The following is a 26,031-nucleotide window of genomic DNA, read 5'->3' as shown; positions in this document are numbered from 1 at the left end:
AATGGGATTGACATGTGTACAATTGGGATACCAAAGATACAAGGAAAAAATTTTTAAATTCGAAGGAAGGCGCTATCAGGTTTAATATAAGTAAAACATAATGAGACTGAAGATTGACAAACCTCCAGGACCAGATGGTTTCCACTCGAGTGTATAAAAAGCAGGTGAGGAATTTGTAGAAGCCCTAGTCATGATCTTCAAATGCTGTCTTGAATTGTCAATTCCATTATTTAAGGAGAGTGAGATATAAAAACATAAATATAAAACTTGTCTAACATCTGCCTTAGGGAAGCTGCCAGAATCTATCAAGAGGAATAGAGTCACTGAGCACTTAGACAAATATGAAATGCCCAGAGAGAACCAGCATGGATTTTTCATGTCAAGTCATACCTAACTAACCTAGTTGAATTTTATGAGTAGGTAACGAACAGAGTAGATAATGGATGATCTATGAATGTTACTTACATGGATTTTAAGAAGGCATTTGACATGGTTCCACACAAGAGACTGTTAGCAAAAATGAGAGTCCATGGAATTGGAGGCAAGCTATTGACATGGGTGGGGAGTTGGCTAGGAGATAGGAGACAGACAATAGTGATATTGGGTTTGTGTTCTAATTAGTAGTGTACTTCAAGGCTTGGTACTGGGACCTCAGCATCGCAGCATATTGATCAGTGACTTAGATAAAAGAACAGAGTGGCATATATCCACGTTTGCTGATGGCACTAAGTTAAGGTGGCACAGTAAATAGCATAGAGAGGAACAGAATGTTGCAACGTGACATTGATTGATCGATTGAGTGAAAGGGCAGAATTGTAGCAAAGGGAGTTCGGTGTGAGGGAATGTGAGGCCATCCACATTGAACTTAAGAAAGTTAGATTGGGGAATTTTCTAAATGGTGCGAAGTTAGAAATGGGGTGGAGCAGAGTAATTTAGGGATCCATATACTCAATAAAATTAATGGAGCAATCAAAAAACCCAATGGAATGTTAACCTTTATCACAAAGGTACTGGAATACAAAGGGAGAGAACTTGTGTTAAAGGTAAATTTAAAATTCTAATTAGACATCCGCCCATCTTAGGGTATGATGGACTGCGCCTAGGATGTATGCCACTTCTATATTGAACATCAGTTGTGGCTGGAGAGGCAGATTTGTGACTGGCAGTCCCTTCTGCAGCTGACACAGATGAATAGCATTGTCCAGAGATCTACTGATGTTTCTCCCTTTCTGGCAGGCTCTCTTTTCCACCATCTTGTCAATTCTTTTTTCCTCTGCTTTTTCCATGTCCTTCCTGCCTCCTATCTCCAGGCACTCCAGTCAGCAGCGAGGACTTCCCATGCATTGACTCTGATTCTGATCAACATGAAATCTCTCTTGCAGACATCCTTGTATCGCAGACGTGGGTGACCTGTTGGTCTCGTGCCAATAGCAAGCCCGCCGGAGAGCACGTCTTTGGGGATGCAGCTGTCATCAATTCAGCTCACATGACTCAGCCAATGGAGTCGCCACTGACACAAAAGGGCAAACATGCTGGGGATCCCTGCATGCTGATGTACTTCAATATTAGGCATAAAAACAAAAAGCTAAAAGCTACTGCGGATCTGGAAATCCAAAACAAAAACAGAATTACCTGGAAAAACTCAGCAGGTCTGGCAGCATCGGTGGAGAAGAAATCAGTTAACGTTTTGAGCCTTCATGACCTTCGGCAGAACTGAGTATAGTTAGGAGAGGGGTGAAATATAAGCTGGTCTAAGGTGGGGTGGGTGGGGGGAGAGAGAAGTTGAGGGTGGGGTGATTGTGGAGATAAGCAAGCAGTGATAGGAGCAGATAATCAAAAGATGTCACAGACAAAAGGATCAAAGAGGTGTTGAAGGTGGTGATATTGTCTAAGAAAAGTGCTAATTAAGAATGGAAGACAGGACACTCAAGGTACAGCTCTAGTGGGGGTGGGGTGGAAAGATTAACAAAGTTTTAGTTTTAGATTTAAAAATAATGGAAATAGGTGGGAAAAAAAGAATCTATATAAATTATTGAAAAAAAAAGGGAGGGGGGAGAAACGGGGTGGGGATGGGGGGAGGGGGAGTTTAAGATCTAAAGTTATTGAATTCAATATTCAGCCCGGAAGGCTGTAAAGTGCCTAGTCGGAAGATGAGGTGCTGTTCCTCCAGTTTGCGTCGGGCTTCACTGGAACAATGCAGCAAGCCAAGGACAGACATGTGGGCAAGAGAACAGGGTGGAGTGTTGAAATGGCAAGCGACAGGGAGGTTTGGGTCTTTCTTGCGGACAGACCGCAGGTGTTCTGCAAAGCGGTCGCCCAGTTTGCGTTTGGTCTCTCCAATGTAGAGGAGACCGCATTGGGAGCAACGAATGCAGTAGACTAAGTTAGGGGAAATGCAAGTGAAATGCTGCTTCACTTGAAAGGAATGTTTGGGCCCTGGGACGGTGAGGAGAGAGGAAGTTAAGGGGCAGGTGTTGCATCTTCTGCGTGGGCATGGGGAGGTGCCATAGGTGGGGGTTGAGGAGTAGGGGGTGATGGAGGAGTGGACCAGGGTGTCCCGGAGGGAACGATCCCTACGGAATGCCGCCAGGGGGGGTGAAGGGAAGATGTGTTTGGTGGTGGCATCATGCTGGAGTTGGCGGAAATGGCGGAGGATGATCCTTTGAATGCGGAGGCTGGTGGGGTGATAAGTGAGGACAAGGGGGACCCTATCATGTTTCTGGGAAGGAGGAGAAGGCGTGAGGGCGGATGCGCGGGATATGGGCCGGACACGGTTGAGGGCCCTGTCAACGACCGTGGGTGGAAAACCTCGGTTAAGGAAGAAGGAGGACATGTCAGAGGAACTGTTTTTGAAGGTAGCGTCATCAGAACAGATGCGACGGAGGCGAAGGAACTGAGAGAATGGGATGGAGTCCTTACAGGAAGCGGGGTGTGAGGAGCTGTAGTTGAGGTAGCTGTGGGAGTCGGTAGGCTTGTAATGGATATTGGTGGACAGTCTATCATCAGAAATTGAGACAGAGAGGTCAAGGAAGGGAAGAGAAGTGTCAGAGATGGACCATGTGAAAATGATGGAGGGGTGGAGATTGGAAGCAAAATTAATAAATTTTTCCAGGTCCTGACGAGAGCATGAAGCATCCTGGTGGGGGATGGAGGTGTAGAGGGATTGGACATCCATGGTGAAGAGGAAGCGGTTGGGGCCAGGGAACTGGAAATTGTTGATGTGACGTAAGGTGTCAGAGGAATCACGGATGTAGGTTGGAAGGGACTGGACAAGGGGAGAGAGAATGGAGTCAAGATAACGAGCCACCTCCAACCCACCTCCAATATTCTCCCTCCACCTGGACCCCTCCCTCTGGATTCTTACCTTCTCTTGATCTTTTCATTGAGAACTGTCGGCGTGACATTAGCCGTCTCAATTTTTCTGTTCCTCTCACCCATTCTAATCTGTCTCTCTCTGAACTCACTGCACTCCGTTCTCTCAGGTCCAACCCCAACATTGTCATCAAACCCGCTGACAAGGGTGGTACTGTTGTTGTCTGGCGCATTGACCTCTACCTCACGGAGGCTGAGCGTCAACTTGCAGACACTTCCTCCTACCTCCCCCTGGACCATGACCCCACCACAGAACATCAAGCCATTGTTTCCAGGACTGTCACTGACCTCATCTCCTCTGGAGATCTTCCTCCCGCAGCTTCCAACTTGATAGTCGCCCACCTCGGACGGCCTGCTTCTACCTCCTACCCAAAATCCACAAACAGAACTGTCCTGGCAGACCGACCGTGTCAGCCTGTTCCTGCCCCACGGAACTCATTTCTCGTTTTCTTATCTCCCTTCTCTCTCCCCTTGTCCAGTCCCTTCCCACCTACATCCGTGATTCCTCTGACACCTTACGTCACATCAACAATTTCCAGTTCCCTGGCCCCAACCGCTTCCTCTTCACCATGGATGTCCAATCCCTCTACACCTCCATCCCCCACCAGGATGGTCTGAGGGCCCTTAGCTTCTTCCTTGAACAGAGGCCCGAACAATCCCCACCCACCACTACTCTCCTCCGTCTGGCTGAACTTGTTCTCACACTGAACAATTTCCCCTTTAACTCCTCTCACTTCCTCCAAATAAAAGGTGTGGCTATGGGTACCCACATGGGCCCCAGCTATGCCTGTCTCTTTATGGGGTATGTGGAACATTCCTTGTTCCAGTCCTACTCCGGCCCCCTCCCACAACTCTTTCTCTGGTACATCGATGATTACTTCGGTGCTGCTTCATGCTCTCGTCAGGACCTGGAAAAATTTATTAATTTTGCTTCCAATCTCCACCCCTCCATCATTTTCACATGGTCCATCTCTGACACTTCTCTTCCCTTCCTTGACCTCTCTGTCTCAATTTCTGATGATAGACTGTTCACCAATATCCATTACAAGCCTACCGACTCCCACAGCTACCTCGACTACAGCTCCTCACACCCCGCTTCCTGTAAGGACTCCATCCCATTCTCTCAGTTCCTTCGCCTCCGTCGCATCTGTTCTGATGACGCTACCTTCAAAAACAGCTCCTCTGACATGTCCTCCTTCTTCCTTAACCGAGGTTTTCCACCCACGGTCGTTGACAGGGCCCTCAACCGTGTCCGGCCCATATCCCGCGCATCCGCCCTCACGCCTTCTCCTCCTTCCCAGAAACATGATAGGGTCCCCCTTGTCCTCACTTATCACCCCACCAGCCTCCGCATTCAAAGGATCATCCTCCGCCATTTCCGCCAACTCCAGCATGATGCCACCACCAAACACATCTTCCCTTCACCCCCCCTGACGGCATTCCGTAGGGATCGTACCCTCTGGGACACCCTGGTCCACTCCTCCATCACCCCCTATTCCTCAACTCCCACCTATGGCACCTCCCCATGCCCACGCAGAAGATGCAACACCTGCCCCTTCACTTCCTCTCTCCTCACCGTCCAAGGGCCCAAACACTCCTTTCAAGTGAAGCAGCATTTCACTTGCATTTCCCCTAACTTAGTCTACTGCATTCGTTGCTCCCAATGCGGTCTCCTCTACATTGGAGAGACCAAACGCAAACTGGGCGACCGCTTTGCAGAACACCTGCGGTCTGTCCGCAAGAAAGACCCAAACCTCCCTGTCGCTTGCCATTTTAACACTCCACCCTGTTCTCTTGCCCACATGTCTGTCCTTGGCTTGCTGCATTGTTCCAGTGAAGCCCGACGCAAACTGGAGGAACAGCACCTCATCTTCCGACTAGGCACTTTACAGCCTTCCGGGCTGAATATTGAATTCAATAACTTTAGATCTTAAACTCCCCCTCCCCCCATCCCCACCCCGTTTCTCCCCCCTCCCTTTTTTTTTCAATAATTTATATAGATTCTTCTTTTCCCACCTATTTCCATTATTTTTAAATCTAAAACTAAAACTTTGTTAATCTTTCCACCCCACCCCCACTAGAGCTGTACCTTGAGTGTCCTGTCTTCCATTCTTAATTAGCACTTTTCTTAGACAATATCACCACCTTCAACACCTCTTTGATCCTTTTGTCTGTGACATCTTTTGATTATCTGCTCCTATCACTGCTTGCTTATCTCCACAATCATCCCACCCTCAACTTCTCTCTCCCCCCGCCCCCCCACCTTAGACCAGCTTATATTTCACCTTTCTCCTAACTATACTCAGTTCTGCCGAAGGGTCGTGAAGACTCGAAACGTTAACTGATTTCTTCTCCACCAATGCTGCCAGACCTGCTGAGTTTTTCCAGGTAATTCTGTTTTTGTTTTCAATATTCGGCACTCTGTCTTGCCAGGGGATACTCAATATTCATCTGAGGCAGTGGAGGTGGAAGCTCTTCAGCCACTTCTCTTAGTTTGTATAAGTTGTCCATGCTTCCTTACTGTAAAGGAGGATGCTAAGAACACAAGTCTGGCACACATGGAGCTTTGTAATTTTCGGTTAGTTTGCTATTGGTCCACACTCAACTTTGACAAGACAGCTGCGGTCTTGGCAATCTTGGTGCTGATTTCAGCATCAAAGGAAAGGTTGCTGGTAATTGTTGATCCAAGGTATGTGAAGCTGTCAATGACCATCAGAGTGAGGTTGTCAATGTTGATGGTAGGAAGAGTCTCTATGTCTGGGCCCACATTGGTCTTCCTGTGAGGGGGTAAAACTGTAGCGAAGGGAGTTCAGGTGGGGAAATGTGAGGCCATCCACATTGAACCTAGGAAAAATTTCTAAATGGAGCGAAGTTAGAAATGGAGGAGGAGCAGAGCGATTTAGGGATTCATATACTGAAACCAGTAAAACTAGTGGAATAATCAAAAAAAAACAATGGAATGTTAACCTTTATCTCTTTATCTTTAAAAGTATATAGTTCGATCCCATCTACAGTACCGGGGACTGCACCTCACAAAGGGTATATAGGTCTTCGAGGGGTACTGCACAGATTCATCAGAATGATAAAATTAATATTAAATGACTAAAAGAGTGATAAAATGAGGATATGTTGCATAGACTATGCTTGTATTTCCTTGAGTATAGAAGGTTAAGGGGAATCTAATTGAGGTATGTAAGATGATTAAAGGTTTTGATGATTTGATAAAATTAAAGCTTAGCTGTTTAGGAGCGGTTGTGAAGCAAAAAGGCAGCTGAAATCTAGAACTCTGACCCCCCACTGTTGAGTCTGGGTGGAAAGGTGCGGGGTCAATTGAAATTTTCAACTGAATAAGTTTTTGTTTGTTGAGGATATTAGGGGATATGGAACTAAAGCATGTATACAGAGATGTAAATGCAAACCAGCATAGAGTCATTATGGCAGAGAAGGTGGCTGTTTAGCCCATCGACTCCATGCCAACTCTCTGTAAAGCAAAACACTGAGACCTATAGCCCCGTAGCCTTGAAAGCTTATTTCCCTCAAGCGCCGATCTAATTTCTTCTTGAAATCATTCATCGTCTCTGCTTCCACCACCTTCATAGGCAGTGAGTTCCAGGATGCTTGATGGCTCGAGGGGCTGAATGGTCTACTCCTGTTCCTATGACAGTGTCCAAGATCCACTTGTTAGTGGGTGCCTGTTGTGGAGGTTGCACGTGCAGAAAATATGGACTCTTCTTATTGGTCTTAGCGCAGCTGACTGGCAATGTACAGATGCAACAAAGGGTGGGACTGAGTAACTGTGGAGCCCAGGCAGCATCATGAAGCTACTTGACCTCCAACAATCCAAAGGCCACAATATTTACGATGCACCTGTCTGAATTTTAGCAAATTCATTCCCCTAAGTATAGATTTTTTTGCATGCCCTTAAACCAAGTACATTGGGTCTTTAATCAATGTAATGCTATAATCAAAAGCACTGCAGCAGAAACTGGTTCCAGTTCCCTTGCAGAGAGCAAAAGACCAGCCTTTTTACAAATAGCTCAGCACAGCCTGCAGCTAGCACTTACTGTGATGTATCAGGTCACGCAGGGAAAAGTGATTATTTCCCTTATGCCTGTGCCCGGGACCACTCCTCATTTATTGATTAACCCCCACCTTTAGACTGCATGACGCTCTTTTGCAGTTGAAATTATTCCATTACATGTTTCAATACTTCATCACACAGGGTAGTCTGATTCACAATGGCCCAGATCTTCCAGTTTTCAGATGGTCAGAGACCAGACATACCCCAGAGACTGCGCTACTGGACCTCTAGGGGTTCCAATGCAAGAACTCGTGGTAATTGCCTGGGAAGTTTCAACGTCTGATGAGCAATTCCCCCTGCATCCGGAACGTTCTGAGAAAGTCTTCACCTCCGAGACTGCAGAGGTTACCAACCCACTTACCTGGATTGTTACCAAGGAAATGATAGGCTGAAAAAACCATGTATAGCTCCTGGGTAACTATATAACTGACCTCCCTGATTCTCCACTGAGCTTATCGACTCCCTTGCTGACCCTTCAACTGCCCCTCCAACTCCTCCCAGCCCTTCAACTCCCCCCTCCCGACACTCCAACTCCCTCTTCAACCCTCCGACTCGTCCTCCTCCTCTAACACCCCCCAACCCTCCATCTCCCCCTGACTCCCCCACAACCACCCAACTCCCCCGGAACCTCTGACTATCCCCGACCTTCCAACTCCCCCCTGACCCCCGACTCCCACCCAACCCCGATTCCACCTGACCCTCCAACTCCCCCCCACCACCAACTCTCTGACTCACCCCGACCCTTTGAAGCCCCTCTCGACCCTCTGACTACCCCCCGACCCTCTGATTCCCCCGACCCAACCCGACCTCACTACTCTACCACTCTTGCCACTGTACCCAGCTGGCACCCTACCCACCCTAGCACCCTGCCACCCTACCCACTCTACCCACTTACCTTAATCACACTCATTCATTAACACAATGGTAAGCTATTTTAATGTTCCAAAGCTTTTCACTGTGTTAGTGAATGAAGACTTACCAAACAAAGGCAGCACTATGAGAAAGTACTCATAGAACAGGTACTGGCCCAACCTGAGGGGGCCCGGTTCAGAAGTCCAGGCCAGAAATGTGGAGCTCCAGCACTGTGTAAAAAAATAGGATTGACAGTGATTGCCACTCCTCGGAAGATTCTGTGCTTTGTTTGTGTTTATGGTAGCTCCCAGGATAACTGACACACACAAGCTTCCTTTGCCACAGTTTTGGAAAAGTCACATACGCAACTTTCTGCCAACCTCCCGTAATGTTAAGTGAAGGCTTCTGGAAAGAAAAGAAAGAACTTGCATATCCATAACTACTTTCACCATCTCAGAACGTCACAAAGCACTTTACACCAATATAGTACTATCGCAGTGTAGTCACTGTTGCAATGTAGGAAATGTAGCAGCCAATTTGCACACAGCAAGCTCCCGCAAACAGCAATGTGATCATAACCAAACAATCCGTTTTAGCGATGTTGGTTAAGGGATAAATATTGGTAAGGGCACAAGGGAAACTGCCCACTCACCTCTTCAACTAGTGCCACGGGATCTTTTACATTTATATAAGAGGAAAGAAGGGGCATGCAGCTTAACGACTGATCTGAAAGATGGCAATGCTAACAGTGCAGCTCTCCCTCAGTACTGCACTGGAGCGACAGCCTGAATTATGTGCTCAAGACTGTGGAGTGGGAGTTGAACCCAAAGCTTTCTAGCCAAGAGTTGAGAGTGTTACCAATTGAACCACAGATGTAAAAACCAACAAGATGAAAGCAGGACTATAGGTCTGGAGCACTGGGGGTCAAAAGCCTTATGTAAGGGTCAGAGAGACCTGCAATACGTACACCAGGGCCAGAATTTTCTGCATTTGAAGAGTCGGTGGGGACCACATCCCCGCAGATTCCAGCAGCCCCGATGCCATTTCATGCTGTATAGGTTGGCAGGAAGAGGCACTGCAGCTAGCTGCCTAGAACTAAGCGCTGGGGACCAGAGGAAAGGTAAGTGGCAGGGGTCAAGGGAAGGTGAGTGGGTCGATCGTGGTCTTGGGGATAGGTCGGGGGGTGGGGAGGGAGGTCTAGAGGTTACTGGGCCCTAAGGGGAGGGCACCCTCAGTCAGGAGAGGATGTCTGATGGAGGTGCCCCCAATCCCTTTCCCGCCCAAGATCGAACTTTGTTCAATTTTCTGTCCCCCCCCGCCGCCTGATCTATCATCTACCCGCCAGCCTAAAACTTGAGGCTGGGTGGGAAAAGGCCCTTGAGTGGCTATTAAATGGCCACTCAAGGGTCTTTAATGCGGCAAGGGCGGGCTTCCCGTCTGAGTCCCTGCCCACCCTAGTGTGAAATCGTGACGAGGTCAGGGTGGGTGAGATCCCAGAGGGAATCCCATCCATGCGATATCACGTTACCTCACCAAACCCCCCACCCCAACACCCCCCCACCTCCCCGAGAAGTCGCCATGGGGCAGGGAGCATAAAATTCTGGCCTTAGAATAGTTTTCACATCTGAGTCAGAAGGTTATGGGCTCAAGTCCCAATCCAGAGATTTGAGTCCATAATCTAGGCTAATACTGCACTGCAGTACTGAGGGAGCAGTGTTGACGTATTGTTTTTGGATGGGGAGTTAAGTCAAGCCCCCTGCTGCTGATTGAATGAGCCCTGCAGTATGAAGATGCCAATAAGCACAGAATCAGGCTTAACTATGATAGTGGTAAACCTGCTGATATCAGTGATGGCAGCCATTTACATGTAGCTCAGAGAGCTGCAATCCTGGTGGAGCTAAGCACTAGCAACTTTTGATTTCATTCGGATGGCTTTTCCTTAGAATCTCTGCAGAATCTCTGTTCAGACAGTGATAGTGTTGGGGAGCTGACAGGGAGTTAGTACACATATAGGATCCAGTGGCCAAAATTACCAATGCATGCTGAATGATTACTGATGTTATTTTAACTCCTCATACTGCTGAGGTCAATAAAACCTCCAAACAAGTTGATGCAATGAAGAACATTTGACTGTTTTTGATCTGAATTACATGCTCATTAAGGTGAGCCATCTTCATATCCACTTTACCTTTCATACTCTGGGGATCTGTTAACTTATTCAAAATTCATTTACACTGAGTTAAAAATGGGCCCTGTTGTCAACATCAAGCACTCTAGGTCACCTATAGTGCAACCTAGTCTAGAGTAGAACTCCTTCAGCAATGTGTCTCATCTCTGCTAATGTGATTCCTATATTTAAACATGGAAATAGAACAAATACAGGGATCTGTAAAGCAATTAGCTTAACGATTGGTAGGAAACATAAGGGAATCTTCAAAAATGTAATAGAAAAACATCTAGAAATCAAAATGTAATAATCAGTAGTTAGTTCGGATTCCAAATGGGAAAGTCTGACATCAAATAAACACTAATATAAACGTTTACACTACAAAAGTGTCTCCGCCCAGCTTCCAAAGAACCCAGCTCCTGTGAGGTATGTGTTGGCTTCCAAAATAAGTGCTTTTGGGTAGACGGATATCGTATAATAAAGAGTAAGAAGATCCTGTGTGCTGAATTTCGTATCAGACAGTGCAAACCCCAACATGGACAGAATGAAGCCTGTACCATATTCAACCATCCAAGTTCCAGCACCCCAGCTTTCCTTTAAAACCCTTTAAAGAAGTAACCAAGAGTAGACAATGGGTAATATACTTAAAATTTCAAAAGGCCTTCGATAAGTTACCACATAGTAGACTCTTTACTAAACGTGTGGAGTTAGAGGACAAATGGCAGAATAGATAGCAAGTTTGCTGGCTACAAAACAGAGAGTAGGGGTTAAAGATAGCGACTCAGACTGGCTGGGAAGTGGTGCTCTACAAGAAGTACTGAAATGATTACTCACTATTTACATAAACAATTTGGACTTGGGAATCAGAAATACAATTTCAAAATTTGTTTATGAGAAGAAATTGTGGGTGGGCAGGGCTCCAATCTCCACTCAGAACTGTTTGAAACTGCGTAAATTCAATTCACACAGTTCTCTAATAACTATTAGACAGAGGAGGATTTCATTAGGTAGTCTGGCTGGATTTGAGTCCAGGTTGTGACAGGAAGGACAGGCAACATCCAGTAAACCCTGAGTGCTCATTAGTTTTATGAAAAGAATTTGATGCACATTGTTTGATTTGTTCCGAAGCACAAAGTGTGATGATAAGTTGTGTTGTAGCACATAGTGCATCTTTGGAATGTGATGTTATTATGTTAAAGATGATACCAGGATGTCCTGTCTCTTTTCCCTCAGCAAAGAAAAAATAAATAGTGTTTTGCCAAACTCCTGTTCAAGAAGATAATGTCCTTTTAAACATCTTAAAAAGACTCAGGGGATTTTTTTTTTTTATCAAGGATCCTTTTGCCACCTCCAATCTTGAAATAATTACCTTCTTGCTGGGCAGGGTTTCATCGGTGCTCCTTCAGTTCATAGCACCCTCGCCTTTGAATCAGAGGGTTGTGGGTTCATGTCCCACTCCCGGAAACCAAGAACTGTGATTGTACTCGAAAGAGTTGCAATCTGTGACTGTTGATAACTCGAAAGAGTTTGATACCTTTATGTCCATACACTGATAATGAGTGCTGGCAGGCTGCACAGCCATGGGGGCCTCATACCATACATGCACATTTCCAGCAGGAGGTGATAACCAGCTCGCCTCCCTCCCCTATGATGTATGCTTTGGTAAAAGGGGAAAAAATCAAATTTTTAATTGGGCCAATCTCTGAACTGGATCTTGTGGTGCCAACAGGGCACCCATTAGTTGGAGAACCGGCAGGGAACCCGTCAGTTCACTGGAGTCGACCTGACGGAATCAAGTGGCCTTCAGGCACTTAAGTGGCCACCGTCAGGCCTCCTCTGATTGACGAACCTGGAAGCAGGAGTGCCGCCCACCGAGTGCTGCCAGCCAATCAGAGGCCGACAGCCACTCGCTACCACCATTACCAGTGGGAGTGGTGGCTACTGGCAGCACTGCACCCACCAGAGGCCTCAGAACAGTATGGGATCCCAGACCAAAGGTGAGTGAGGATGGAGTGGGTGTATCTGGAGGGGGGGTCAGGGGCATAGGAGGCAAGGGCAGGAGGGTGGCTTTCAGTGGCCACCCCTTCCCAATCCCAGGTCACCTGATCGGACACAGGGAGCCTGAAAACAAGCCCCACCCCACCCCCCCCACCGCCCAACTTGAAGGCTGCTGGCAGACTGGGTATGCTTAGGGTTGCCAACTGTGATTAAATGCATTCCTGGAGATTTCATCACATGACTTACCTCCACACTCCAGCCGTTAGTCGGCCAACATAAATCCTTGTGACGTACTGCCTCCCTACGCCAATTGGGAAGCAAAAAGACTCATTAAACAATTGAATGTTGTTTGACTGTCAGCCAAACAGCCTTTTTCCACCATTTTGAAATATTTTCATGCCTGGTAAACAGAAATGTTCAAAGAAAAGAAAAAAAAAGCAATCTTTTTTAATGTCCCGATGATTTTTCTCCAGGGTTGCACACAGCAGTGTCCTGGAGATTGACCTTCAATTCCTGGAGGCTCCAGGCCAATCCTGGAGGGTTGGGAACCCTGGGTATACTTGGCTTTCTGAGGGTGTGGGAAAGCTATGCAGCTCCCGTTAAGTCCCTGATGCACCACTAAATTGAAATGTTTTTGTTAAGTTCTCAACCACCGAACCCATACAGAGTTCGGCCTTGGCGTTTCAGGGCATAGACCACATCCATGGCGGTAACAGTCTTGTGTTTAGTGTGCTCCGTGTAGGTGACCGAGTCTCGGATGATATTTTCCAAGAAAACCTTGAGAACCCCGCGAGTTTCCTCGTAAATGAGGCCGGAGATGCGCTTAACGCCCCCGCGACGAGCGAGGCAGCGAATGGCAGGTTTAGTGATTCCCTGGATATTATCTCGGAGGACTTTCCGGTGCCGTTTCACACCCCCTTTACCGAGACCTTTCCCGCCTTTGCCTCTACCGGACATCACACCCGGAGATAAAGCTTTGTAATCACCATTGAAACTCTTTCGAGTTATCAACAGTCACAGATTGCAACTCTTTCGAGTACAATCACAGTTCTTGGTTTCCAGGAGTGGGACATGAACCCACAACCCTCTGATTCAAAGGCGAGGGTGCTATGAACTGAGCCACAGCTGACACCTCACGTATTCACCATTGAGGTGGCCTCAGGGATAATTTATGTCAATTGGCTCATTAATGAGCTTAATCGATAACCCACTGTCGGTGGCCAGGAATCCTGAATCAGCCCGTTCCACCTTCCAACTTAATCAGAGGAGGTTCGCCCATGCAGGGAGACGAGCGCAAGGCCCTTCCCTTGATTACACGGGCCAAACCTGTGGCATTACTTTAATGGTATAAGTCCTTAAGCTTATTTATTGTAAAAGACACAAGGCACCAATCACTTGTAAGGGACTGGTTAAACATGTTGTGTGTTCATTTATTAAGACTAGGCACATGAGAACAGTTATATATGGGTATAAAGCTTGAAGAACAGAGCTGTGTGTGTGTGCTCTACTCAAAGCAAAAGTGAAACTAAGACTGGGGCCGGGCTTTTCCTGCCCTGTCGTGGTGGAGCCCACTGCGGGAGATTCGGCGGCCCAGACAAAGGTCCATTGACTTTCGGTGGGACTGGACAATCCCGGTGGCGGGCTGGGCCAGAAAATCCCGCCCTGGATCACAACACATTTCTACTCTAGCGATTGTCAGGCTGCTGTTCCTTAAAGGCATGTAACGACAGGAGCCATCATGGTTCCCTTTGTGATTCAGCCCTCAATTTTTGACCCCCAAATAAAATGGAAATAATTGAATTCAGCACAGCTTGGGTCCTGCATTGACTTCCTTCCCTCTGCCTCATTGCCTCTCGTTCGCTCCTGCATTAGGAAATCTCTTTATGCTGAGTGCATTCGGGATGCTCAGTCTTTGTGCAGACGGAGCAGCACTGTCACAAAACATCAAACTACATCAGCATTGAAATGGAAAGTGACTCTGGGCTCGGCAGCTTTGCAAAGCTTCCTTCTAATCAAGCTGTGAAATAGGCTAACTGCAAACCTTTTCCCAGGAGGATTGAGCTGTCTGCATGGGGGGTGCCTTTTGAGAGTTGAATTAGCTCCTGTAAAGGGCTGGAGTTTGCTCTATTTTACTTTGCTTGCACTGGTATTTGGAGGTCAGGCCTCATTCTTCAGCCTCTCAGTAATGCACCAAAATCAGTGCTGTTTCCTGGGCTTTCCACAACACACATTTCATGGTCCTCAATACCAATGGATAAATCAAGACTTGTCACTACATATCCAGTCGATTCCTGGATCACAGGATCACATTCCGAGCAGCTTTTCCTCCAACCGCAGAATTCAAAGCCCAAACCTTGGTTCCTTCCTAATTTGTCTCGTCTCGTCTCCTCTCCTGCTCTTTTCAACCTCCACGTTAATACCTAGTGCTCATTTCATTTTCTCAGTCAAAATAAGGATGTAGATTCAGGCCCCCTCTCCCAGCTGTCCTCCCAAACTCTCTCCCTCTGTGGCTCCGCCAGCCCTGTCTGTCCATCGTTCCACCTGCTGTCTACTTTGACCCAAGTGCAAGGCTGATCATTTTTTTAAACTTCATCCATCAGGCAGGATCAGATGGGCTCAGACGGGACTGCTTCGGGACTGGGTTGGGATCCAACGGGATCAGCTACGAGTGAATGCGATTGGGTCGGAATCGGGAAGGATCGGGTAGGATTGGGGTTAGAGTCAGGCAGAATCTGGGTTGGAATTGGGTGTGATTGGGGTGGGATTTGTGGGGAGTGGATTGGGTTTGGCCCAGGGGAATTGTGTTGGGATCATGTGGATTGGGTTAGGCCCAGGTTAATTGGGTTAGGCCCAGGGGAATTGGGGTAGGTCCATGGGGAGTGGGGTTAGGATCAGTGGGGATTTAGGATCATGTGGGATTGGTTTAGGCCTAGGGGTCATTGGGTTAGGTCCGGATGGGATTGGGCTGCCTGGTTTTACTCCTTGAAATCAAGGGAATGGCGATGGGGTGCGGGGGGATTCAAATGGGTGACCTATCCTACCAGGAGCTTCAGGAATAAGCTGACCCCCAGTATCTCTTGTGGGTGCTACAATTGGCCTGGCTGTGGGGGAAAGGCACCCAGGTTCCCAGCTCCTGATTTTTATTCAGTAGACCTGGCCATAGGTACATACGGATGGAGTACCAGGCTTCATAGGTGACGCCTCCAAAGTCAAATAGCTGACATTCACTGTTGAGGTTCAAATATGAATGTCTCTGAAGTGGGAGGGTGCAGACTTTTAATGTCGAGACAACCACAGCACATAACCACATAAATGTGCAGGCACACCCAGTGTCAGATAAACATTGTTTAGTCATCATACTGTGAGATGGCATTAGAAATGGGGCAGATCTATGCAACCGGCCCACAGGGATCTGAATACACAGCCCAGCTAACAACGCCGGGCTAAGGTTTAAAAGAGACAGGAAGAAACTGGTCCTACTGGCAGGAGGTTGGTAACCAGAGGACACAGATTTAAATAATTGGCAAAAAAGCCAGGGGAAGATGAGGTGAACTTTTTTTTACACAGCAAGGTGTTATGATCTGGAATGCACTACACTGAAAGGCTGGTGGAAGCACATTCAATATTGGCCCAAATCTTCTGAGCAGGGTCGGAACCCTGATTAGACAAAAAAAACTACTCACTTATCTTCCTCCGATTTTCCTGGCCAATCTTCCAATGGAGAATCTTGCAAAACTCCCTCTAGCACAGAAACCTCGGAGACATCAGTGAAGGGAATCCGTGCAGAAGCCGTGCCCCTTTTTTACGGCACTGGCTGCCATATTCTGGAAGTGAGAGTTTAAATGTCCCAAAGCTTCTCAGCGTATTAGCGAATGAGTGAATGTGTAGGTGTGGAAGGGGATAGTGTGGGTGAGGTAAGTGGTGAGGGGGCAGTGTGGGTGAGGTAGATGGGTGAGCGGGTAGGGTGCGTGAGGTAAGTGGGTGAGGGATAGGGTGGGTGAGATAAGTGGTAAGGGAGTAGGGTGGTTGAAGTGAGTGTTGAGAGGGTAGGGTGGGTGAGATGCGGGGGTAGGTTGGGTGAAGTAAGTGGTGAGAGGGTAGGGTAGGTGAGGTAAGTGGGTAAGAGGGTAGGGTGAGTGAGGTAAGTGGGTAAGGGGGTAGGGTGGGTGAGGTAAGTGGGTAAGAAGTAGGAGGGGTGGGGTAAGTCAGTAAGGGGGTAGGGTAGCAGCTGGGTAGGATGGTGAGGTTGGGTCCGGTCAGGTTTGGGAGCATTCAGGAGGGTCAGGGGGAGGGGAGAGCTGGGTGGTAGGGGTTAGTCAGGTTAGGTTGGGGGGCTTTGGTGGGGTGAGTTGAGGGTTGGGGGGGAGTCAGGTGATGGGGGCTAGTCCAGTTGGGTGGAGTTGGGTGGTGGGTGAGTTGGGCGGTGGAAGCTAGTCAGGTCAGAGGGAGTCAGGGGAGTGGGAGGAGGTAGTCAGGGGGTCAGTTGTATAGCTACCCAGGAGTTAGCCCTTTCTGTGTAACATTTCCTGGGTATCTCTCCAGGTTAGTAAGTCAGAACCATCTGCAGGCTCCGAGTCTAACTCGGAACTGGAGACCTTTTAAGAGGGTCCTGGGAAAGCAGGGGAATTGCCTATCGGAAGTTCAAACTTCCCAAGCAATTCCCACGGAGTCACTGTGTCAGGGCTTCTGAGGGGTCCTGAAGCACACTACCAGAGATGATCCAGAGACCAGAAGATCACAGAAATTTAACGACACAGAAGGAGGCCATTCGGCCCACCATGTCTGCATCAGCTCTCCAAATGAGCATTATGACCTAGTGCCATTGCCCTGCCTTTTCCCTGTACCCCTGCACATTGTTTTTATTCAAATAATCATCTAATGCCCTCTTGAATGCCTCGATTGAACCTGCCTCCACCACACTTCCAGGCAGCGCATTCCAGACCCGAACCACTGGTTGTGTGAGAAAGTTCTTTTTTACATCACATTTGCTTCTTTTGCAAATCACTTTAAATCTGTGCCCTCTCATTCTTGATCCTTTTACGAGCGGGAACAGCTTTTTCCTATTTACTCTGTCCAGCCCGCTCGTGATTTTGAACATCTCTATCAAATCTCCTCTCAGCCTTCTTCTCTCCAAGGACAACAGTCCCTCCAATCTATCCTCATAACTGAAGTTTCTCATCCCTGGAACGATTCTTGTAAACCTCTTCTGCACTCTCTCCAATGTGTTCACATCCTGCCTATAACGTGGCACCCAGAACTGTACACAATACTCCAGCTGAGGTATAATGAGCATCTTATACAAATTCAGCATAACCTCCCTACTCTTGTACTCTATGCCCCTATTAATAAAGCCCAGGATACTATATGCTTTATTAATTGCTCTCTCCACCTGTCCTGCCACCTTCAATGATCTATGCACATATACATCCAGGTCTTTCTGCTCCTCCACCCCCTTAAAAATTTCACCCCTTACTTTATATTGTCTCTCCATGTTCTTCCTACTAAAATGCATCACCTCACACTTCTCTGCATTGAACTTCATCTGCCACCTATCTGCCCACTCCACCAACTTGTCTATGTCCTTTTGAAGTTCTACACCAGCCTCCTTGCAGTTTACAACACTCCCAAGTTTCATATCATCCGCAAACTTTGAAATTGTCCCCTGCGCACCAAGATCTAGATCATTAATATATATCAGGAAAAGCAAGAGTCCCAATACCGACCCCTGGGGAACTCCACTACAAACCTTCCTCCAGCCTGAAAAATATCCATTTACCATTACTCTCTGCTTCCTATTTTTCAGCCAATTTTGTATCCACGTTGCTACTGTCCCTTTTATTCCATGAGCAATAACTTCTCTCACAAGTCGGTTGTGTGGCACAGTGTCAAATGCCTTTTCAAAGTCCATGTACACCACATCAACAGCATTACCCTCATCGACCTTTTCTGTTACCTCTTCAAAAAACTCCAGCAACATGTGGGTCAGCAATAACTTTCAAAAGGGAATTGGATATTTATTTGAAAGGGGAAGAATTTGCTGGCAGGTGGGGATAGAGCAGAGGGTAGTGGGAATTATTTGGTAGCTAAAAGAGGCGGCACAGGCACAATGGACTGAAAGGCCTCCCTTTGTGCAGTATCATTCTATGACCCCACAAGAACTGCAGTTTAAATGAAGCAATCATGAGTCAGGACACAGCTCTGTGTCATCACTGTAGTTTGCAGAGCTGGGAGATAATGCAGGGGACAATGGTGTGTAATTGGCTGACACACTCATTCTATGATAGGGTGAGAGGAAACTCCATTATCTAGCATGAGTTGGTCTGTGAAAGATGGTTTAGTCAGGAACAATCTTCCAGGTCATTTTAGTGGGATTTTTGTTTTTGACTGCCTGGTTTGCTACTCCTATCACCTGAAGGCACTGACTCATTCTGGATACAGGTCGCCAGAGATCAATCATCAAGTAACCCAAATGGCCGTTCCTCAATGTGAGTCTTGCTGTCAGTGTCCACAGGGTATCCTAACTGAGATTAATCTTATCCCAAACAAAGATGCAGAGCATTAAAATTAAAGCTAGGCCATTCAGGGTGATGTCAGGAAGCGTTTCATCACACACAGAGTAGTGGGAATCTGGATCTCTGTCCCTCAAAAGGTTGTCGTGGCTGGGGGTCAATTAAAAATGTAAAAACTAAGATTGGTAGGTTTTTAGATTATTAGGGAGTGTGGAACCAAAGTGGCTACAAGCTGTTGAGAAACAGACCAGCCATGATCAACTGAATGGTAGAATAGGCTCGAGGTGGCTGAATGGCCTCCTCCTGTTCCTGTATCCTTGTTCAGGATTTAAATTGGGACAGACATCTCACTGCAAAGAAATCAGATGCAGGAACCTTGACTGATTTCGTATCCCTAAACTATTGATGTCATTTGTGGTGCCTTATTGAGATCGCTAACTCTGTAAGCATCAACATCCTGGAGGTTATCACTGACCAGAAACTAAACTGGACTAGCCATATAAATACTGTGGCTACAAGAGCATGAGAATTCTGCGGCGAGTAACTCAACTCCTGACTCCCCAAAGTCTGTCTGCCATCTACAAGGCACAAGTCAAAAGCGTGGTGGAATGCTTCCCACTTGCCTGGATGAGTGCAGCTCCCACAACACTCAGGGAGCTTGACATCATCCAAGACAAAGCAGTTTGCTTGATTGGGGATCTGAAACTCACACCCTGAAAGGTAGTAGAGGCAGAAACCCTCAACTCATTGAAAAGGTGTCTGGATACGCACCTCAAGTGCTGTAACCTGCTACAGGACTACAGACCAAATGCTGGGAAATGGGATTAGGCTGGGTGGCTTGTTTATCGGCTGACACAGACATGATGGTCAAAATGGCCTCTTTCTGTGCTGTAAACTTTCTATGATTCTATGACTCTAAGTCACACACCATCCTGACTTGGGACTTTATTGCTGTTTGTTCACTGTCGCTGGGTCAAAATCCTGGAACTCCCTCCCTAACAGCACTGTGGGTATACCTGCACCACATGGACTGCAGCGGTTCAAGAAGGTGGCTCATCACCAACTTCTCAAGGGCAATTAGGGATGGGCAGTAAATGCTGCCCTTGCCAGCGATGCTCATATCCCAGGAATTAATAAAAATAAATCAATATGTGATCTTCCTGGTCCTAAAATTTCAGCATTAGATTGAGAATTCCTTAGTCTTTCACTCTTCAAACACATTGAGCCATCAGGATGTCTGATAGGACAGAAATGTTTGAATGAAATTTTGATCATAAAGCTGTGTATGTTGAAGCAGGAGGCTTTAGGAATGGGCTCATTTCACACCAGCTCTTTCTGGCAATAAACACAGGAGACTTTCATCCTAGTCTGAGCTGGTATTGAACCCAGATTTCAGCCATACTTATTTTCCTTAGGCAGTCCCTTGGGATCGAAGATAATTTGCTCCTGCTCCATTTCAATGGGTTGTGAGATGGCTGCTGACAATGCATGACCAGCAGGCTCCGCTACATGAAGGGCAAGTGGTTTGTGGAGGGTCGGGTAGGTGAGTTGTTTGGAGGTTTGTACGCTCCCTCCGATGCCTTGACATCGTCTCTGCATGTTCCCAACAAAGTTTCTCTGTGTTTAGTGTCTTCCCATCTTGTTCGGTCACAAGCCAGGGCCTCCCATGAGTTGGTAGGTACGTTTGACCTCTTCAGCGATGCTTTGAGGACATTTCCACTGTCCTCCTGGGAGTCTCCTGCAGTGACCGAGTTCTGAGTAGTGACAAAACATCCGCTGTCTAACACGGTGCCCCTTTCCTTTGTGCTTTGCATTTGTTTTGTACAGTGTGGCAGTATTTTATGCCCTCCCCTATGTGGGTTGATGGTGGTGGGGGACCCAATCACCTTTCCACCTCCACCCCAATTAAGTCCATGGTGGGAAGGCCCATGTATGACCCTCCTACACCATCACCAACTGAGGGTCTTAAATGGGCAATTCATGCCCACTAAAGAGCCTTATCCTGCAACTGCTGGTCTCCTCGGGGGGATCCCTCGACCAAAGACACTCAGTGCCAGATAGAGGGACCTATCGGGAAGGCGGGGGGTGGGGGGTGCTCACTGAGAACAACTCCCTGCCCTTCCTGTCAGCCCTCCTCCCCCTCCGTGACCCCCACCTCGTGAAACCCCTCTCACCATCACTTCCCTCTGGCCTTGGTTGCTCAGCGATCCTGGGCCTGTGGTGGGTGTATTTCCAGCAGCAGCCACTGCATCCCCAGTGGCAGTGCTGAGCAAAAGAGCTGCCTGCTCTGATTGGCCACCAGCTCTTGGTGGGCAGACTTCCCGCTCTGAGGGGGTCCTTGATCCCATGAAAAATCTGTCAATGGCCTGTTAATTGTCTGATTCAGCATGTCTTCTCCAAAGGTGGCAACATGGATCTCTCACTGGCTCTCCAGCTGGCGGCCAAGACCCCCGTCACCTCCATAAAACCCCCTCTGTGTTAGCAAATTGCTCTTTCACATCTGGAAATTACATTCAGATCTCTACTATGTGAGATGAGTTTATGGTCTCTCACAATTGCACAGTATTTGTGGACATGCAGGACCAACAGTTTAAATCTGCTGTAATCTGATTAGCATTAGGGCAGACAACGGCATGGTTAGTGAATGGTGAACGCCATACTAATGAGGTAGCCACCGAATCCATCTGCCACCCTGACCAGTGCTTGAGGCTGAACCAACCTCAGTGCTTGAGGCTGAACCAACCTCAGTGCTTGAGGCTGAACCAACCTCAGTGCTTGAGGCAGCTCACAAACCTGTCTATTATACCCTGAGCTGAGCTTTTGACTCTGTTTCCTCCCCAGCACCAAGACTGCCTACTTCCACCTCCATATCTCCACCTGATTCTGTGCCTTTTTCAGCTAATCAGCTGTTCAAACTCTCACCCATTCCTTTGTTCTCTCCAGACCTAGCTATCGAATGGGGGTTTGTCTGGGCCCCCACCTTGCACCTCCAAGTACTTGAGTTTATTCAAAACTCTGCTGCCCAGATCCTGACATGCACCAGGTCCCATTTACCTATCACCCTTGCTGTCCAGCAATGTCTTGATTTTAAATTTCTTATTCTTTTTTCAAATTCCTCCATGGCCTCGCCCTTCTTTCTCTTTGTAACCTCCTCCAGTCCTACAACCCTCCAAAATATTGGTGCTCCTCTAATCCTGGCCTCTTGAAGATCTCTGATTTAATTGCTTCGCCATTGACGGCCATGTCTTCATCTGCTTGGACCCTAACTTTGGAACCTGTTCTCCAAACCTCTCTCCCCTTCTTTAAGATGCTCTTAAAAACTATCTTTCTTGTGATCCTGTCCTAGTATCTCCTCATGTGGTTTGGTGTCAAATATTTTCTGATAATGCTCCAATGAAGCACATTGGGGGCATTTTACTATGCTAAGGGTGCTATATAAATGCAAGTTCTTGTTAGTAAAGACACTCTTTAAATGCAAGCTGTTGTTGCTGATTAGCAGCCTCACTCGGAGAGAATACAAGATAGTTAGTGAATGGAAAACATTATAGTAACACTGTAGAAGATGTTCTTCTGACATTGAGGCTAAAGCATATTATTGGTGTAGTGTAGAGCGAGTTTGATTTAACCATGGTACACCTGACCTGTGAGTGCTTAATGCTGAGACTGGTTGCAGAAATGAGAAAGTGTTCCATCCCCAGTACTGATATCTGTCTTTTTAATGAGCATAAGACTTGACTTGAGGATTGTGCTCATTAAGATGAGAGATGTTCATGCTGGGGATAGAACACTTTTTCCCATTTCTATGGTCCCATTATGGTTAATAGACCCCTTTCACTCATGAAATGGAGGATGGGGTAGCCTCACCTCCTAATGCATTAAAGTGCTGGTGACCTGCACAGACTCTGTATATCTTATACTGCCTTTATACTGGTGCTATTTTGATTCAGATTCTGAAGAACGAGTTTCTGTGAGCTACCTTCCAGTGGTTACACTATGAAATCCTACTGCCTTATCTCTGAGGCTGAGTCATATGAAGCATTTTTATTGGAGTGAATACTCACACCGTTGTGTCAGCCACTAAGTTGGGACTTGTGATTTTAATTTACTCAAAAACTACAGTAAACGGAGTCTCCAAATTCATGACCCAAATGACAGCAGAGCCTCTGAACCCAAACTACAGCAAACACAGTCTCCCGACTACAGCAGGATAAGTTCTTCAGTTAAATGCAGTCAGTGGAGGATAGTTCGCTTATGGCAGGGCAGCCTCTGTGAGTGATTGACGAGGGAAATTACTGATCATCTCCATCCTGGCCGGGTCTTGTGCTGTCATCCTACGTTGCTCGCATTTTGTCAGGGGATGTGTGAGTCCGGGGCCAGAATAACGACGACAGAGTTGTTCACATAAAAACACAACTCATTGATGTCCGTCTTCAGGAATCTGAATTTAAAGCGAGTTAATATAAGAACAGCTCTGAAGAGAGAGAATAAAATCTGTTAGTAATTAGCCAGATTCTGAGCATGCTTTGGGAACACTTGTGAGATTTACATGTTTCATTCATAAAGTGTAAGGCAAGTGTGAAATTGTATTACTCTAACCAAATGAAGAACTAAGTCACGCACACTGGGCTATTACTGCAGCCAATGCCTGCAATCGTCATTCTAGTCTAAATATATGTTTCTATTGGTTAAAGAATTAATAGTTAGTATCCGGAACACTCTACCCTGTAAAGGTGGTGAAAGCTGATTCCATAAATAATTTTAAAAGGGAGTTGGGCAGGTACTTGAGGGTGGACTTAACAAGGTTAAAGATGAAAAATGGTGTGGTGGGAGAAAGTATGGTCTGGCTCGTTTAAAGAGTCAGCACAGGCTAGAAGGGCCAAATGGCCTCCTTCAGTGCTGTATCTTTCTACGATTCTATGAATACTGAACAGTGTCATGCTGCCCCCGGAAGTAAACACATGATTCTCTCAATCTCCAATTTGTGCTAATCTCAGTTGAAACGCTACAATTAGCTTCAGAAACAAAGAAAAATGCATTTATATGGCACCTTTCACAATCTCAGGACATTCCAAAGGAGGCTTGAATCAATAAAGAGCCATACCTCAACCAGAGGAGAGTCACTTTAAAAGATGCAGACTGGCCGCTCTTACAAAAGCAAGAAGAAAGAACCTGCATTTACATAGTGCCTCAGGACGTTTCACAGCCAATTAAGTGAAGTCATTGTTGTAATGTAGAAAACATGGCAGCCAATGTGCACACACCAAGCTCCCACAAACGACAATGAGCTAATCTCATGTGGAGATACTTGTGGGTAAGAGAAGGGGAAAAGTACCAGATGGGATTCCTGCTGTTGTTCTCCGGCCCTAGGTCCCTGCCAAACAGTGAGTTCTGCAAATATTGGCTGGAAAGAAGTGTGATTAAATAGCCCCTCCTCCAGTGACACTTGCTGAAAAGCGGGCAAGATAGTGAAGAATTTTTTTAATTCTTTGATGGGATGTGGGTGTCACTGGCAAGGCCAGCACTTTTTGCCCACCCCTAATTGCCCTGCTAGGCCATTTCAGAGGGCTGTTAAGAATCAACCGCATTGCTGTGGACCTGGAGTCACATGTAGGCCAGACCAGGTAAGGATGGCAGATTTCCTTCCCTAAAGGGCATTAGGGAACCAAGGTAGTTTCATGGCCATCATTACTGAGACTAGCTTTCAATTCCAGATTTATTTTAATTGAATTTAAATTCCACCTGGTGCCATTGTGGGATTTGAACCTGTGATCCCAGACCCCTCCAGATTAATAGTTCCAGTAACACCGCCACTATGTCGCCGTTTCCCCCTCAATCTAACCATCAGTATGAGCCAATAACTTCAGGAGGGGGAGAAAAATAATACTGCATTGTCCGTCAACTCTTTCAAAGAGTTGGCCCTCTTGAAACAGGGCCAATGGGCCAAATATGGCCATTTCTGTTCTACATCACAGTATGATATAACAAGGTAGCAAGGATATTCTATTAAACTTCAGCGTAGCCCTAAAGTTATAAAGCCTCTGTTCTTGCTGGGGCTTTTGAGTGCTCCCTTTGTAAAGTGTTTTCAGACAGCTGGTCAAAGGCTGACGGGGAGCAGACATGTTGTCTCGAATGCCCTCTTTTTTGCTGACATCATCAAGTTCCTTATTTGCCAGTGTCACCATGAATGGAGAGGGCTGCCTCTCGGCCCTGACGCTGCCCTGTGATATCACAGGGGAGGAGTTTTATGATGTCAGTGAAGAGGAGTTTCCACACACAATGTCAGCTCCCAGTCTCCATCTAACCAGCAGTGTGAAGGAATAACACTGAAGGACTGAAGACAACAGTACACCAGTGAGTACAGGACCACCTTATTCTTTGTAATATTATGTTGGGCTGTGCTGCAATTTACTATTATACCCTTCTCCTTGAAGGTGCTTCCCCTAATGCCAGATGTATATCATTTTTATAACTGTAATTGCTCCAGTTTGAGAACGCTGTAGACTGTTTATCTGATTAATTGTGCCATTTTAGAGCTTCCTGTTCTTTAGATGCAAGTGACAGTGTCGAGTGAGGTATTTTATTTATGATTCACTGTTTGGTGTTCACACCATGAAGCAAATCCCTGCTTCCAATCCTTAACCTTTCCCACTCCTCCACCCTCTCCCGTGAATGTCCCTTTTGCAGCATTTCACGATGCACAAATCTGCCCCCAAACCACTGCAGAACAGACCTTCTGCACGCTGCTAATGTCCTGATGAACCAAAGTGACGGTGCAGGATGGGGGGTGGGGAGAGGGCCTGGTGGTGCAGTGCGTTGGTGAGATGGGCCTGGAGGAGGGGGGTGTTGTCTCCTCTCCTGTCACTCAGGGATTCGTCTGCAACGGACGTGGGGGCGGGGTGATGAATTACAAAAGGAAAATGCGGCGAAACAGCAAGCAGGCTCTGCTCTTTTTGATTCGCAATCCCAATGAGCGTTGTTATGTCTTAGCAAATACAAATCAGGGACTGAAAATAAACACGACCTGCCCTCCGTCACTGCCTTTTCTCTGCCGC

At 46.9% G+C, this 26,031-nt stretch overlaps 1 protein-coding gene across 2 annotated transcripts in view; it reads left to right on the top strand.

Moving 5' to 3' along the window:
• Positions 1-26,031, top strand: part of LOC144671460 (synaptosomal-associated protein 25) — a 222,086-nt gene that overhangs the window by 74,202 nt on the left and 121,853 nt on the right. Inside the window, exon 1 of one of the 2 annotated variants that reach the window (XM_078533385.1) lies at positions 25,232-25,330. The exons of the other annotated variant lie outside the window; for it this stretch is intronic. The gene's annotated coding sequence lies outside the window, so the exon portion shown is untranslated. Of the gene's footprint in view, positions 1-25,231; positions 25,331-26,031 lie in introns of those variants that run through there. 2 annotated transcript variants of the gene reach the window in all.

Source organism: Cetorhinus maximus, chromosome 32 (assembly GCF_964194155.1).
Source record: "Cetorhinus maximus chromosome 32, sCetMax3.hap1.1, whole genome shotgun sequence".
NCBI classification, from domain to species: domain Eukaryota; kingdom Metazoa; phylum Chordata; class Chondrichthyes; order Lamniformes; family Cetorhinidae; genus Cetorhinus; species Cetorhinus maximus.
Note: the sequence above shows the minus strand (reverse complement) of the source record. Positions and strands in the feature narration are given on the sequence as shown.